The sequence below is a fragment of the Phocoena phocoena genome, chromosome 14 (genome assembly GCF_963924675.1).
Source record: "Phocoena phocoena chromosome 14, mPhoPho1.1, whole genome shotgun sequence".
NCBI classification, from domain to species: Eukaryota; Metazoa; Chordata; class Mammalia; order Artiodactyla; family Phocoenidae; genus Phocoena; species Phocoena phocoena.
In genome coordinates, this window is record NC_089232.1 from 88,133,563 (window position 1) to 88,146,172 (window position 12,610).

Here is a 12,610-nt window from a genome sequence, read left to right on the forward strand (position 1 = left end):
TACCGCAAAAAAGAAAAAAAAAAAAAAAAAAAAAGTCAGTTGGCCCTATTTGTGCAGGCCTATTTCTGGACCGTCCTGTTCTGCTAAGCTGTGTGTCTGTCACTGAGGAGTTCCTGAACAACTTTATGGGGTGCTTTCACGAGCTCCTCCCTCTCTTGAGATCTTTCTGGTGCTTTCCTTTTTACACATCAGACTGCGGCTTTGTTCCCCCTGTTCTGCTGTACCGTCTCCATGCCCGAGCCGCCCGGCCAGCGGTGGGAAAACAGAGAGAGGGAGCAGGGCCCCCTCCCGGGACATAGCCTCCGGGCAGTTGGAGAGGAGGCGTCCCTTCCCCAGTCCGAGGCTTCTGCAGACTGTCCCACTGCCGCACAGAAATCGCCCGGGAGGCTGGGATGCCAGAGAACAAGCCTCCGTTTTCCTAAAACGACAGGAGAGAGCTGTTCATAAGTCCTGTCCGCGTGTGGCTGCATTTTCGGAGAGGCTCCTCCATCTTATCAGGGACCGGAACTCCCTGCAACATAATTTAATGTGTCCCTGTGGAGACGCGGACGCAGAGCAGCGAGAGAGCCAGCCTGGGGTGCAGACGTGCCGGTGACGCTGGCTGGGCTGGCGCAGAGATGCCGGCAGATGATTGGTTTCTGGATGGATTGGCAGATGGCACCGTCGAGTTTACTGATTGATTAGAGTAGGTGTGAGGCCGAGAGAGGATCCAGGGAGGGCCCAGGGGGTTGGTCTGAGCAACTAGGACGGTGACCGAGAAAGGAAGGACCAGAGGAGGAGGCTGGGGGGGTGGGACAGGAAGATGAGCAGCTGGGTTTGGGCTGTTGAGTTTGAGATGCCTGTGAAGTGGTCAAGTGGCCCAGCCAACCAGATGCTTGGAGACATGAGACGGCTGGGGTGGGGTCCAGGCCAGGCGAGCAGAGGTGGGAGTCTGTGTTCCTGGTGCAGACAGTTGTGCGGAGCTCTGGGCCAACGGCGTCCCTGGAGAGAAGACCAGAGGCCGAGCCCCAGCGTGAGGTTGGACGCAGGGGATCCAGCCAAGGGGAGGGAAGAGGCCGCCGGGAGCTGGGAGGGCCCGGTGTGTGGGGTGTTCTGGAAGCTGGCGAGCCTATCTGCTTTGTCAGTGTCGCTGTGGGGCGTCAGGTGGGCTGAGAGCCCATTGGCCTGGCAGCATGGGGGTCACTGGGGAACCTGACACGGCAGCTGTCACGGGAAGCAGGTGGAGTGAGTTCAAGAGAGAATGGGGAGGAATAAGCCGGCAGACGTGTCGGCAGCCTGCGAACGGTCCCGCAGCAGGCAGGGGCCAGCAGGGCCGCTGTCCGCTTTGAGAATGGGGACAGCTACGTGTGTAAACGCTGGTCGTTTGCAGGACGAGAGGGGAGAGTGATCGGGCTGCGGGAAGCGGTGACGCCAGGGCACCAAGCCCCAGACCCAGGGCTGCTGCTCTCACACCCACGGCCATCACATCATCCAGTGGGTCCCCTGTGAGTCGGTGCAGATAACAGTCGTGTTGTAAAATGTGCACACTTTCAAATATGTGACACGGTCCACCTTGCTGACGTCTTTGTGAGGTAAACAGAGCCGTCTCTGGGTGCAGGGATTCAGCTGGGAGTGGACGGGCCTGTGGTGCTCTGCTGGAGCCTGGGGCAGTCCTGGTCCCTGGTCGCCTCCCCGTCCACACGGATCTCGTGGGCTCCCCTCCTTCACCGTATGCAGCCTGATGGCCTTCGTGTCCGGGACCAGACAGAAGGGTGTGGCAGATGTGACGATGCAGAGGGAATGTTTGCATTTTTTTTTTTAATGTACACATTTGGATTTATCAAATTTAATTCTTTTGTTTTGTCTTTTTACTATACAAAAATTTATTGCATTTAGTCAAATGTGTCTTATCCTTTTAAAATTTTATTGGAGTATAGTTGATTTACAATGTTGTGTTAGTTTCAGGTGTACATCAAAGTAATTCAATTATACATATACATGTTCTCTATTCGTTTTCAGATGTTTTTCTCACGTAGGTTATCCCAGAATGTTGAGCAGACTTCCCTGTGCTGTACAGTAGGTCCTTGTTGGTTATCTGTCTTATATTTACAAAACAGAAACAGACTTACAGGTGTCGAAAACAAACTTGTGATTACCAAAGGGGAAACGTGGGGTGGGGGGATAAGTCAGGAGCTTGGGATGAACATGCATGTTTTATTTCCAGCGGTGCCCAGATTGTTTTCCAAGCTAGGCCTCTGGGCCTCCTTCCATCCTCCTGCTTGGCGGGGAGCTGCGGCCGCCCAGCCGGGGCCATGGGCGTGCCGAGGGCAGGCCCCAGTCTGTGACACGTGGCAAGAGCCATGTCGTCTGGAGGTGGAAAAGCTGGGGTGGGGGAGTAGGGCTGCCTTTAAATGCTTGGTGTGCTCTTGGGGGCCTGCCACCGAGTGTCAGGACAGCCCTAAGGTGGACTCTAGCAGAGCAGCTTTCACTGCAACAGAAGAAGCAACTTCCAAGCGGAGGTTCGGGGTCCTCCCCCACCCTCCCCCCACCCCGGGCCCCCTACTTGCCTCTGCGGCCGGATGGGCAAACACACGGAACAGAAAACGATGTGAAGATTCCAGGAAAGGGGGAAGAGAATCAAAAGGACCAAAATAAAGGAAAAAACAAGAAAAACAAAAGAATGACAAGAACATGGGCAGAGACCAGATCAAGACACGTGGACCGGGATGGGCAAATGGGCAGCAGGCTCGGTCTGGACATGTGTCCGCCAGGGGGCTGAGGGGACACGTGGACTGCCAGGCGCCGGGCCCTGGGGTGGGGCTGAGGAGAGCAGGGCCAGGTGGGCCTTCCGCCTGTGGCCCCTGCAGGGCTGCCCGCTCCCTGTCCTTCTGTCGTGAGGCCTCTTGCTCCTGGGTTCCCTCCGGCCGCACCCCAGGCTCATCCCCTGGAGCCCCGGTAGCGGCGCGAGGTCATGGCTGACCCTGCACCCAGCCCCACGCCTCCTAAAGCAAGACGCCATCAGGTCGTGAGCCGCTCAACAGCCCAGCTGGGCTCCCTCCAGTGGGTGGGGAGGAGTGAGCACGGCGCCTCGTGGGCCCGTGTCCGGAGCAGCCTTGGGGCTCCAGGCCTCTGCTGTCTCCCTGCAGACGGCCGCCCGCCCTCCACCCACTGGCCGCACCGACTCCCCAAAAGGCCCAGGTCCAGCCCCGCATTGGGCAGCATCCTGTGTGCTCAGCACAGACTCTGAGGGTCCCTCCGGGGTCTGCTGGGCTCCGCACGGCCGGCCCCGCCTCCTCCAGCCCGGCCCCGCCTCCTCCAGCCCAGCCCCGCCTCCTCCAGCCCAGCCCCGCCTCGTGCCCTGGCTGCCTCCGCCGGTTTTTCTGCAGTTCAGGCCCAGCACATGTCCCACACCCCTAGCCTGCACCCCTCACTCTGCACCTTCGGGCCCCTCGCCTCCTGGGGGGCCCCATCCGAGGGGCCGGCCCCCCAGTCTCCGTCACAGCAGCTGCCTGTTCCCACGCTCACGACTGGACTGAGACGACCAAGAGCATCACGCTGCACACGTTCGGCGCTGACTGAATGCGCGCAGGCTCTGCACGGACGCGAGCTGGGATGCCTGCCCGGGGCGGTGGGCCTCGTCAGTACACGGGTCAGGCGGACCCCAGAGGTCAAGGCAAAGCAAAGGTTGCCTACAGACCCTCAGTCCTCAAAACTCAAAAAATGAAACTCATTCACTGGTGGATCTAGCCTGAGATGGGCTCGTCCCCCCATTTTTTTCTTTTTTTTTTTGATATTTTATGTTTACTTATTTTTTCACATATATATGTATGCTTTACAAACTGAGTCATTTTATTTTATTTTTTAAAATAAATTTATTTGTTTATTTTTGGCTGCATTGGGTCTTTGTTGCTGCGTGGGCTTTCTCTAGTTGTGGTGAGCGGGGGCTACTCTGCGTTGCGGTGCGTGGGCTTCTCATTGCGATGGCTTCTCTTGTTGCAGAGCACAGGCTCTAGGTGCGCGGGCTTCCATAGTTGCGGCACACGGGCTCAGTAGTTGTGGCTCGCGGGCTCTAGAGCACAGGCTCAGTAGCTGTGGCGCATGGGCTTAGTTGCTCCGTGGCATGTGGGATCTTCCCGGACCGGGGCTCGAACCCGTGTCCCCTGCATCGGCAGGTGGGAGAGCATGGCCAGCCAGGGGGCCTGAGACCCTGACTGAAACTCCGGGGACTGCAATGAACTGGCTGTGTACAAGTGTTGTGTGGGGAGGGCAGCTTCCCTGCGAGGTCTGCCAGTTACGGCCTTTGACATTACCCATCCTCTGGCCTGAAAATGCCAGCGCAGAACCTTGGCTTGGAGCCAGACTTCTCAGAGAGTCCAAGATCCAGTTCAAATCCCACCTCCTTTGCAGAACTTTTCCTGAATAGTCCACTGGAAGGCCCAAGAGGATGAGGAAAAGCTCCTGCAGTGTCTCCACATTACCCAGCAGTGTGTCTTGCTCATGATGTGAGTTATTTGGAAAAAAAAAACATACAAATTAAAGGAACCAAGAGGACAAACAGACAATAGAGCAGAAGAGAACTTCAAAATCTGAAGAAAATAATCCATGTGAAGAGATGAAGAGTTAGACGTTCACCCATAAAATAATTACAAGCTGTTATAGAATAGAATTGCAACAGAAAGTGCTGCAATCAGTGTGCATGAAATGAAAGTCGAGATGGAGGTGGAAATTTGGAGATTTGTCATATTGAAACCCAATTTCTCCATGGCTATATTTCAAGACCCAAGATTAAGGGAGATTTTATCTCAGGCAAGCTCAAAGCAATAAGCTTGTTTCTCCTGTGATCCTTGGAATTTATGGGAATTTTCAGGGTCTACAAATAAAATCTAGATAAAATGGTTAGAAAAACAACAAAGCATGGCTACTGCAGAGCAGCACCTGGACCGACTCCCACAGGAGGGGCCTTCAGGGACCCCGCTGCCCCCGGGGTCCAATAGTCCTGAATCCTGAAGCGTGGTGACCCAGGATTTCCAGCCGTAGTTTCCAGAGTCACCAAGACCACATACTGGTCACTGTCCTTGGCTGCCCTCTCTCCTGGCACGTTCCGCCCATGTCCACCTCCCTGACTCTGCTCCTGATACCCCTTCCCCACCCAACATGCCTCTGATGTCTTCTCGTGGTTTCCGCCTGTCCGTCCTCTGCGGCCGAGCTCAGCTCTCGCCTCTTCCCTGAGGCCGCCTGCTCTCACTCAGCCTGTGTTCATCCGCCCCCTCGAATTCATGTTGTGCTCGGTCGGCCTCGAGCCTTTCCGCGCTGAGTTAAACTCCACGGTTCCTTGGACAGCCTTTCGCCCCCTGAGTGGCAGTCAGCTCAGCCAGCGCTCCCTGAGCCTGCTGGGGTCCAGCAGGACAGGATGAGGGGCGCTCCTTCCGAACGCCCATGGCCCTCCTGGCCGCGTGGCCGAGCGGTGACAGCAAAGGCTCCCCAGACAGATTTCCAGGGCTCAGGCCTGGCTCAGCGCCGGCCAAGGCACGTCCCCAGGGATGCCTCAGTTGCCTGTGAGTCGGATGACCTTCACAGGGCTTTGGGGGATTAAATTAATTTATCCTTATAGCCCACTTAGGACAGTAAGCGCTGTATGGGTGTTAATGGTTATCTTAATAGGAACACATATACATTGGTCCATTTCAACATAAAAGATCAGAAATTACATGATATGTTGTGGAAGGAAAAGTTTTCTCTCTACCCTTTCTAGATTCTTCTGGCTGGGCCTAAGAATTAAATTGACTTGAGACAGATAACCAGAGAAAATCAAATTTAATTATGTAGGTTCAGAGGCCTCATGAGAAAACCGAGAGCCCAGGACAGGCTGGGCAGTGGAGGCCTGAGCCATCTGAGGCAGCGGGGAGGGTCTGGGACTTCACAGGGGAGGAGAGGTTCACACGGAAGTGGAAAAACACATGTTTGGTAAACAAGTGTTTGCTGGGCCATGCAGACAGTGGGACGTGGATGGGACTTTGGTCTCCAGGCCCTGCAGCACACCCCCCCCCGCCCAACCCCACCAGTATTCTTTGTGGGCATCTCTGGTGATACTGCACTTCCTGGACCAGGCCCTTTATCTACACTCCTTTAGGCGGGAAAGGGGGGGATAAAAAGCAAGACTTCTTCCTGAGTCTTCTGCTTCTTCATAATAATCAGCCTAAAATAATCCCCATAGTAAAAGGATACATTGTTGGGAAGGAGGAACAAAAAAGGAAAGAAGATGAATAGACAGAGATAAGTGACTCAGCACCGCTTCATGGATTTCAGCCTCAGGAGAGCACGGGAAAAGCCGGCGGACCAGGGGCGGGGATGCCTCTAAGCAGACTGCGCTGTCTAGGCACTCCTTTGGAGGGACACAGGCTGTCAGGGCTGCGGGAAGTTTGGTGCCCAAGGGTGACGTGGCTGAAGCTATATCATGGGAAGATGACGCCGTCTCTAGTTGTCAAATGAACCCTCCTTGAAGATGGGGCGTGCTCCTTTGTGATCAAGGCACGGAGAAGGTGCCATTTTGTTTTTGCCTGGTTAGCTCTGCTCCTCCTTCAAGACTCAGTGTAAATCCCCAGAGAGCTTCCCCGACCACTAGATCTAAAGTAGTTCCTCCTTGTTATTCTCTCTCATATGACTTCCTTCTGCATGGCACTTACCCACGTGGGAAGTATTGATAAATGTTAATGGTGCAGTGGACTGTGTCATGCGGGCCCAAAACCTGTTCTCTGTTCACTGCTGTCCCTCAGTGCACAGTTTAGGACCTGGCACACGGGTGCTCAAAGATTGGATGGATGGGTGGGGGGATGGGGGGATGGGTGGGGGATGGGTGGAGGGAGGGGGGATGGGTAGATAGGTTGCCCTGGCTCCCCTGGATGAGGATGACTGGAGACAGGAGAGGATGGCGCACAGAGCTCCCCGGACTGGAATTACCGGGAGGGTCAGAACGCAGCTCCCTGGTGGGGCTGGAACCTGCTTAAACAGCCCAGGTGTTTCTTAGGAGATTCACGTGTGTGCTCATGCGGCGTGATCAGATTGCCGTGGAGGTGGGGGCACCCTGGGGGCTCTGGGCAGAAGCAGGGAGGAGGCAGGAAGAGTCTCTGGTCCCCCGGAAGCTCCAAGTCATGAAGGGTGAGGGGGCCTGGGGAGGGCGCTGCAGGAGTGGGGTCCATAGGGAATTTTATCACAGACCAGTGAGGGCTGTGTTGGGCCACAACTGTGGAGAAGAGCAGGAGCCCGCTGGCCACCTGTGCCGCAGGGAAAGGAGGGTGAGGCTCTCCCTGCGCGAGCAAGGTGGGAGCCTTCCTTCTACGCTCAAATATCTCGATGGAGAAAACAGTGGAATTAACGACTTCCCAGGTTTCACATGAAGCCAGAAAGCATTCCCTGGGTCTAGCTGCACTCAGGATGCGCTGCATCCCAAACCGACGTGCCCAAAACTCAGCATGACCCCCACCCCCAGCGGGCGGGAGGGAGGGCTGAGGGGTGCAGTGGGCAGTGGGAGGCTGAGCTCGCGTGATCCGGTCACAGCCGGGAAGGTTCCAGGAGGAGATCGGCAGATTCATGGCACCTGGCTTGTGTGCGGCTGTAAACGGAGTCACCTTCACCCGGCATCACAAGCGTTGGGGCCGTCAGAGCTTATTGACCTCTTTGCTCTGCCCACGGGGACGTGCCCCAGTGAGTCGGGCGACCGTCCTATCCCCTGAGACCCCGACGTCATCCCCGCAAGGCCCCCAGGAGAGGCACAGCCTGGGCAGAGCAGAGGAGCGCCGGAGTGTCGGGCGTGCCTGTCGCAGGTGTCAGGTGGGGAGGGTGTGCAGAGAGGCCGCTGGTCGGTTCGGTTGCCATCCTTGGCCTTGCGTGTCTCAAGGGGCCAGCAGGGTGCGTGCGCTGACCACTCGTGATCCAGAAGCCCTGTCCCGCTGCCCCCGTGACCCAGCAAGGACGTGGAGAGAATGGCGGCAGGAGGCGCTTAGAAAGCCTGGACGAAGGATGCAGGAGTCACCTTGGAAACACCATCAGCGAGTGGGGGCAGGGGCGATGGAGGAGTAGGGACACCTCTGGGTTTAGAGGTTGATTTCTCGCATGACTCAGAGGATGGAGGTGACTCTGACAGGATGGGACGGAGGAGACACGAATCTTTATTTGTGGCTGTGGTGGTGATAATTCCGTTTCAGGCTGTAGTTTGAGATGCTGGTGAGGCCTCAAGGGGCCACACGCAGTAAGCAGTGGACTGGGAGTGGGGGCCCAGAGGCGGGCTGGGAGACCCCGTACTCTCATCGGCGCCGGGCGGTGGGCCTTCCCCAGTACCTGAGCCCCACCCGGCGGCTGTGACAGAACTCCGCCCATGGCTGACACCTCACAGCTCTGGGGCTGGACATCCGGGCTTGGGCTCTGGGGAGGACCAGCTTCCTGGCCTGCAGAAGGTGCCTCCTGGCTGTGTCCTCACAGGGAGAGAGAGGAAGAGAGTTCCCTGGGTCCCTTTTATGAGGTCTCCACCCTTGTGAGCTCACCACCTCCCAAAGACCTCCTCCTTGAAGGTTAGGGCTTCAACACGTGAATTTGGGAGGAGCCCGTTCATCCACAGCACCCAGATGGGTGGACCCGTGGAGAAGAGGACAGAGAATGGAAGGCGGAGGAACATAAACCCCAGGCTCCGTCTTCTGAAGAAGAGCTCCGCGGACCCGGATTCCCGGGAGGGCCAGACGCAGACATTCTGATATAGGGCAGCTCGCTGATGGGGCCGGAGCCTGCTTGAACGGCCCAGGTGTTTCTTAGACGATTCCCGTCTCCTCGCAGGGAGGGATCTGAGGAGGCAGCAGCTCCTGCAGGCCGTGTGGCAGGGGGAGGGGCCGGCCCCCGGCCAGCGCAGGGTGTGGGTCTCAGTCCTGCAAAGCCCTGGCTCCCAGGCTGCTAGGTTCCCGGGGGGCCTGCAGCAGGCGTGTGGGGAGGGACCCAAGCCCCTGGCTCTCCAAGGGCACGCGACCGGCGGCCCAGGCGGGGTGTCGTCGCCCGAGAGGCCTTCAGGGACAAGCTGCTGCTCTCTGCTCGGCCACCCGTCAGGACCACTCGGGGCTCACGGCTTCCTCCCGGGGGGACAGGCCTGCAGTCACACGCCGGCGGACGGGGTGCTCGTCTGCGTCGCTCTGGACCCATGCAGCATGGGGCTTCTGGGTTCCGAGACTGAGGGAGATGCAGGCAGGGCACCTCGCTCCATGGGCAGCCGTGCACACGCGTGCGGGTGTGACTGAGGCCCGGGTACGGCCAGTGGCTCCTGTTCGCCTGCGCACGACTGCGGGCTCCCCAAGGCCAGGGTGGGCGTCGGCTCCCCGGGCTGCTAGAGCAGCGTGTCCTGGGCCCTCCTGACACAGTGCGGTCATTTTGTAAATGTCAGCGGTGGGTGGCAGCACCTCCGACTAATTGCAGGGAAGCAGGGGCTTGCCGGCGCTTCATTCAGAAAATAACCAGGACACTTGAGGCTTGTAGTAATCAGCTGTTGTTAAAAGTGTTCGAAGCCAGTTACCAGGACAAGAGAGGCAGCATCAGGGACTTTGGCAGAATCACCCCGTGTCGCACCCTCTTTTCTCCAGCATCACTGCTCTCCTCCAGCTAACGAACCCCCCGCTGGGCCCGCTAGGCATCGGCGCCGCCGCCGCCGGGAGCAGGGGCGCTTTGGTGGGGCGGACTCCCGGGGCTTAGTGGAATTCCCGCCACACGGTGGGGCGCGACAAATCCTTGGGACGGGACAGAGCCCCGTGTGGAGGCCTGGGGAGGGCCTCAAGGGCTGCGACCAGCTATAGCGACGCGAGGCCCTGTCTGCACCGGCACCCCCATGCAGGAGCCTTGGGCCTCGGGCCCCTCCTACACCTGAACCCACGGGGCCTTTCCCTGGCAGCTTCCTTCTCTTGCCTTGTTTTTTAAGCACAGTAAGAATCAGGATACTTACCTTCATCTCCAGTGACAGAACCCAGACCCGAAGTGAAGAACTCGTAAGAGCTCTTCCTGCTCAGCAGCTGTGGTGTATTTTCAACTGTTGAAGCTCACGGCCCGTCCACTCTTTGATGTAGCCGTGATGGGTTTAGGAGATTTAGACATGATTTTTTAGGGCTTGAAAAAGAAAAATAGAACTGAATATATGATAATGATGAATCCTCTGACTTCTGTGTCTGAAATCGCTTCGAGGCAGGAGCTATTGCATAATAATTCACGCCCTGTTGTGTCTTACCGCTTAATAAGTGTATGGAAAATGGTCACGTGCAGGGTGCCTTCCTCTTGTCATTCGGTGCCGTTTAAATTGTGCTTTGTGGTGGCTGCGGGGTGCTGGGTGCTCCCACGGGAGCCGACGGGCCCGGCACCAGAGGCCAGAGCAAACAGCCGCCACCTCCTGCCCGTGGGAGGGTTCCTGTGGGCAGGGAGCCTCCTCTTCGCTGTCCTCAGGCTCAGCATCTGCCAGACGTGGTCAAAGTTGACGCCATGTCTTGCTTGCATCTCGGGTGAAAACTGCCGCTCCCACTGACCGGGGCGACTGCTGTCACCCGGCCCCGCCTGCCCCGTGCGTGGTCTTGGGTCCGGCTCGAGTGCACGGGAAGCACCACTGCCCGAGGTCCCCGCGGTCCTCTTTTCTGGACCAGTCCCCTCCGTCCTTGGCCGTGGTCCTCAGCAGCCGGTGTGGGCCTCACGGGTTCCTTCTTTCCCGGTGGGGACCCTGGTGTCCTGGCACAGCGCCTGGCACGCGTGCAGCCACCGAGTCGGCACCCCGCGGTGCCTGAACAAGGCAGCCCGCGGGTCCACATGGGGCTCGTGTTTCCTGACATCCCTGGGAAGGAACCGGGCCCAGAGGGGCAGAGGAGCTCATGGCCAGGATGCAGCGGCGTTGCCATTGTGTGGTCACAGAATGGCGAGTGGTCACTTTCTGGCCAGGCGACATGGGTGGAGTTCCTTCTCCCCTCCCGGCTTCATGCACAACACGGGGAAGCTCACTTGTGACTCAAGGCTCTCCAGCTCCGACGCTGGCTCGTGCGCTCGGGGCCCCAGGCTCCTGGCAGGACACTCCCCGTCCTGCCCCCGGAGTGCTCAGAGTTAGCGCTAGGGCTGCTCAGGGCACGGCCAGCTTCCCCCAGCCACCCTCTCCAGGCCACAGGGTGATCTTCAGCTCTGGCCATGACCGAGGACATTGGATTGTTCCTGGGCGGCACAGCCATCCTGTAGGACCATCCAGAAGCCGGGCCTTCTGGAGCAGCTCTGCAGTTGGCCACGGGGAAATTCATTTTGTTTAATGTTAATCAGACAGACAGAGAAAAACACAGGGCAGTGGGTGGCCGTGCTCGTGGGCGGGTCCCTGACGCCGCTGGCGGGCAGAAGTGGCACCCCGCCCCCGGCCCGTGCAGCTCTCCTGGGTCAGCCGGACTCAGCGACGACCTTAGAGCCCGTCACACGTGCGAGGGGATACCCCCACTTCTCAGTATCGTTCAGAGCAGGAACCGGGTGTGTGGGATTTGCAGCCAGAGGGCCTGGGTCACAGCCCCTTTACTAAGTGGGACATTTGGGGGGTCTCCTTGTTCTGGGCCTTAGTTTCCTCAACTGTAAAAAGATAATAATGCCCTCACCTAAAGATGCAGGCTAAATTGTTTGACACACGCAAGGTCCCGGGACGAGCAGGTGTCCAATAAGTTGTTAATCCCCATCCTGTCTCCAGAGGAACTGTGGGCCAGCTCCTCTCTGGCTCCGCCTCCGGACCGCAAAGTCAGTCTGGCTTCTTTGGTGGGTGTTGGGCTCCGGGCACTTCTGAACACAGGCCGGCCGGCCAGGCACAGGCACATGACCGGCCTGCAGGGGTCTGCGTTAGCCTCCTCGGGCCGATTCCTTTGGGGTTGGGACAGCCCTGCGACGTGGACTAAGTGGTGGCGTCACTCAGAGCCGTGCCCCATGGCCTCCCTGGCGACCAGCGTTTTACCGCCTCTGCAGTGTGTCCCGACATCAGGCAGGGTGACAGAGTGACACTGGCTGGGCGGGGTTGGCATGCAGGCTGACCTATGTCTCCCCAGTCCCCCCTCCCCTCAGTCCCCAGCAACCGCCATTCTACTCTCTGTTACTCTGAGTTGGACTATTTCTGATTCCACACGTAAGTGCAATTACACAGCATTTGTCTTCCTCTGTCTGGCTTATTTCATTTAACACAGCGGTCCCCAGCCTTTTTGGCACCAGAGACAGCTTTTGTGGAAGACGGTTTTTCCATGGACCGGGGAAGGGGGGATGGTTCAGGCGGTGATGCGAGCAATGGGGAGCGGCAGAAGGAGCTTCACTCGCTCACCTGCCGCTCACCTCCCGCTGTGCGGACCGGACCCGTACCGGTCCACGGCCGGGGGGTTGGGGACCCCTCACTTAACATACTGTCCTTCCAGGTCCGTCCATGTTGTCACAAATGACAAGATGATCTTTTCTAAGGCTGCATAATAGTCCATTGTATGTACATACCACATTTTCTTTATCCATTCATCCGTCAGGGGACACTTAGGACGTTTGCCTGTCTTGGCTATTACGAATAGTGCTGCTATGAACATAGGGGTGCAGGTATCTCTTCAAGACCCTGATTTCAATTCCTCTGGGT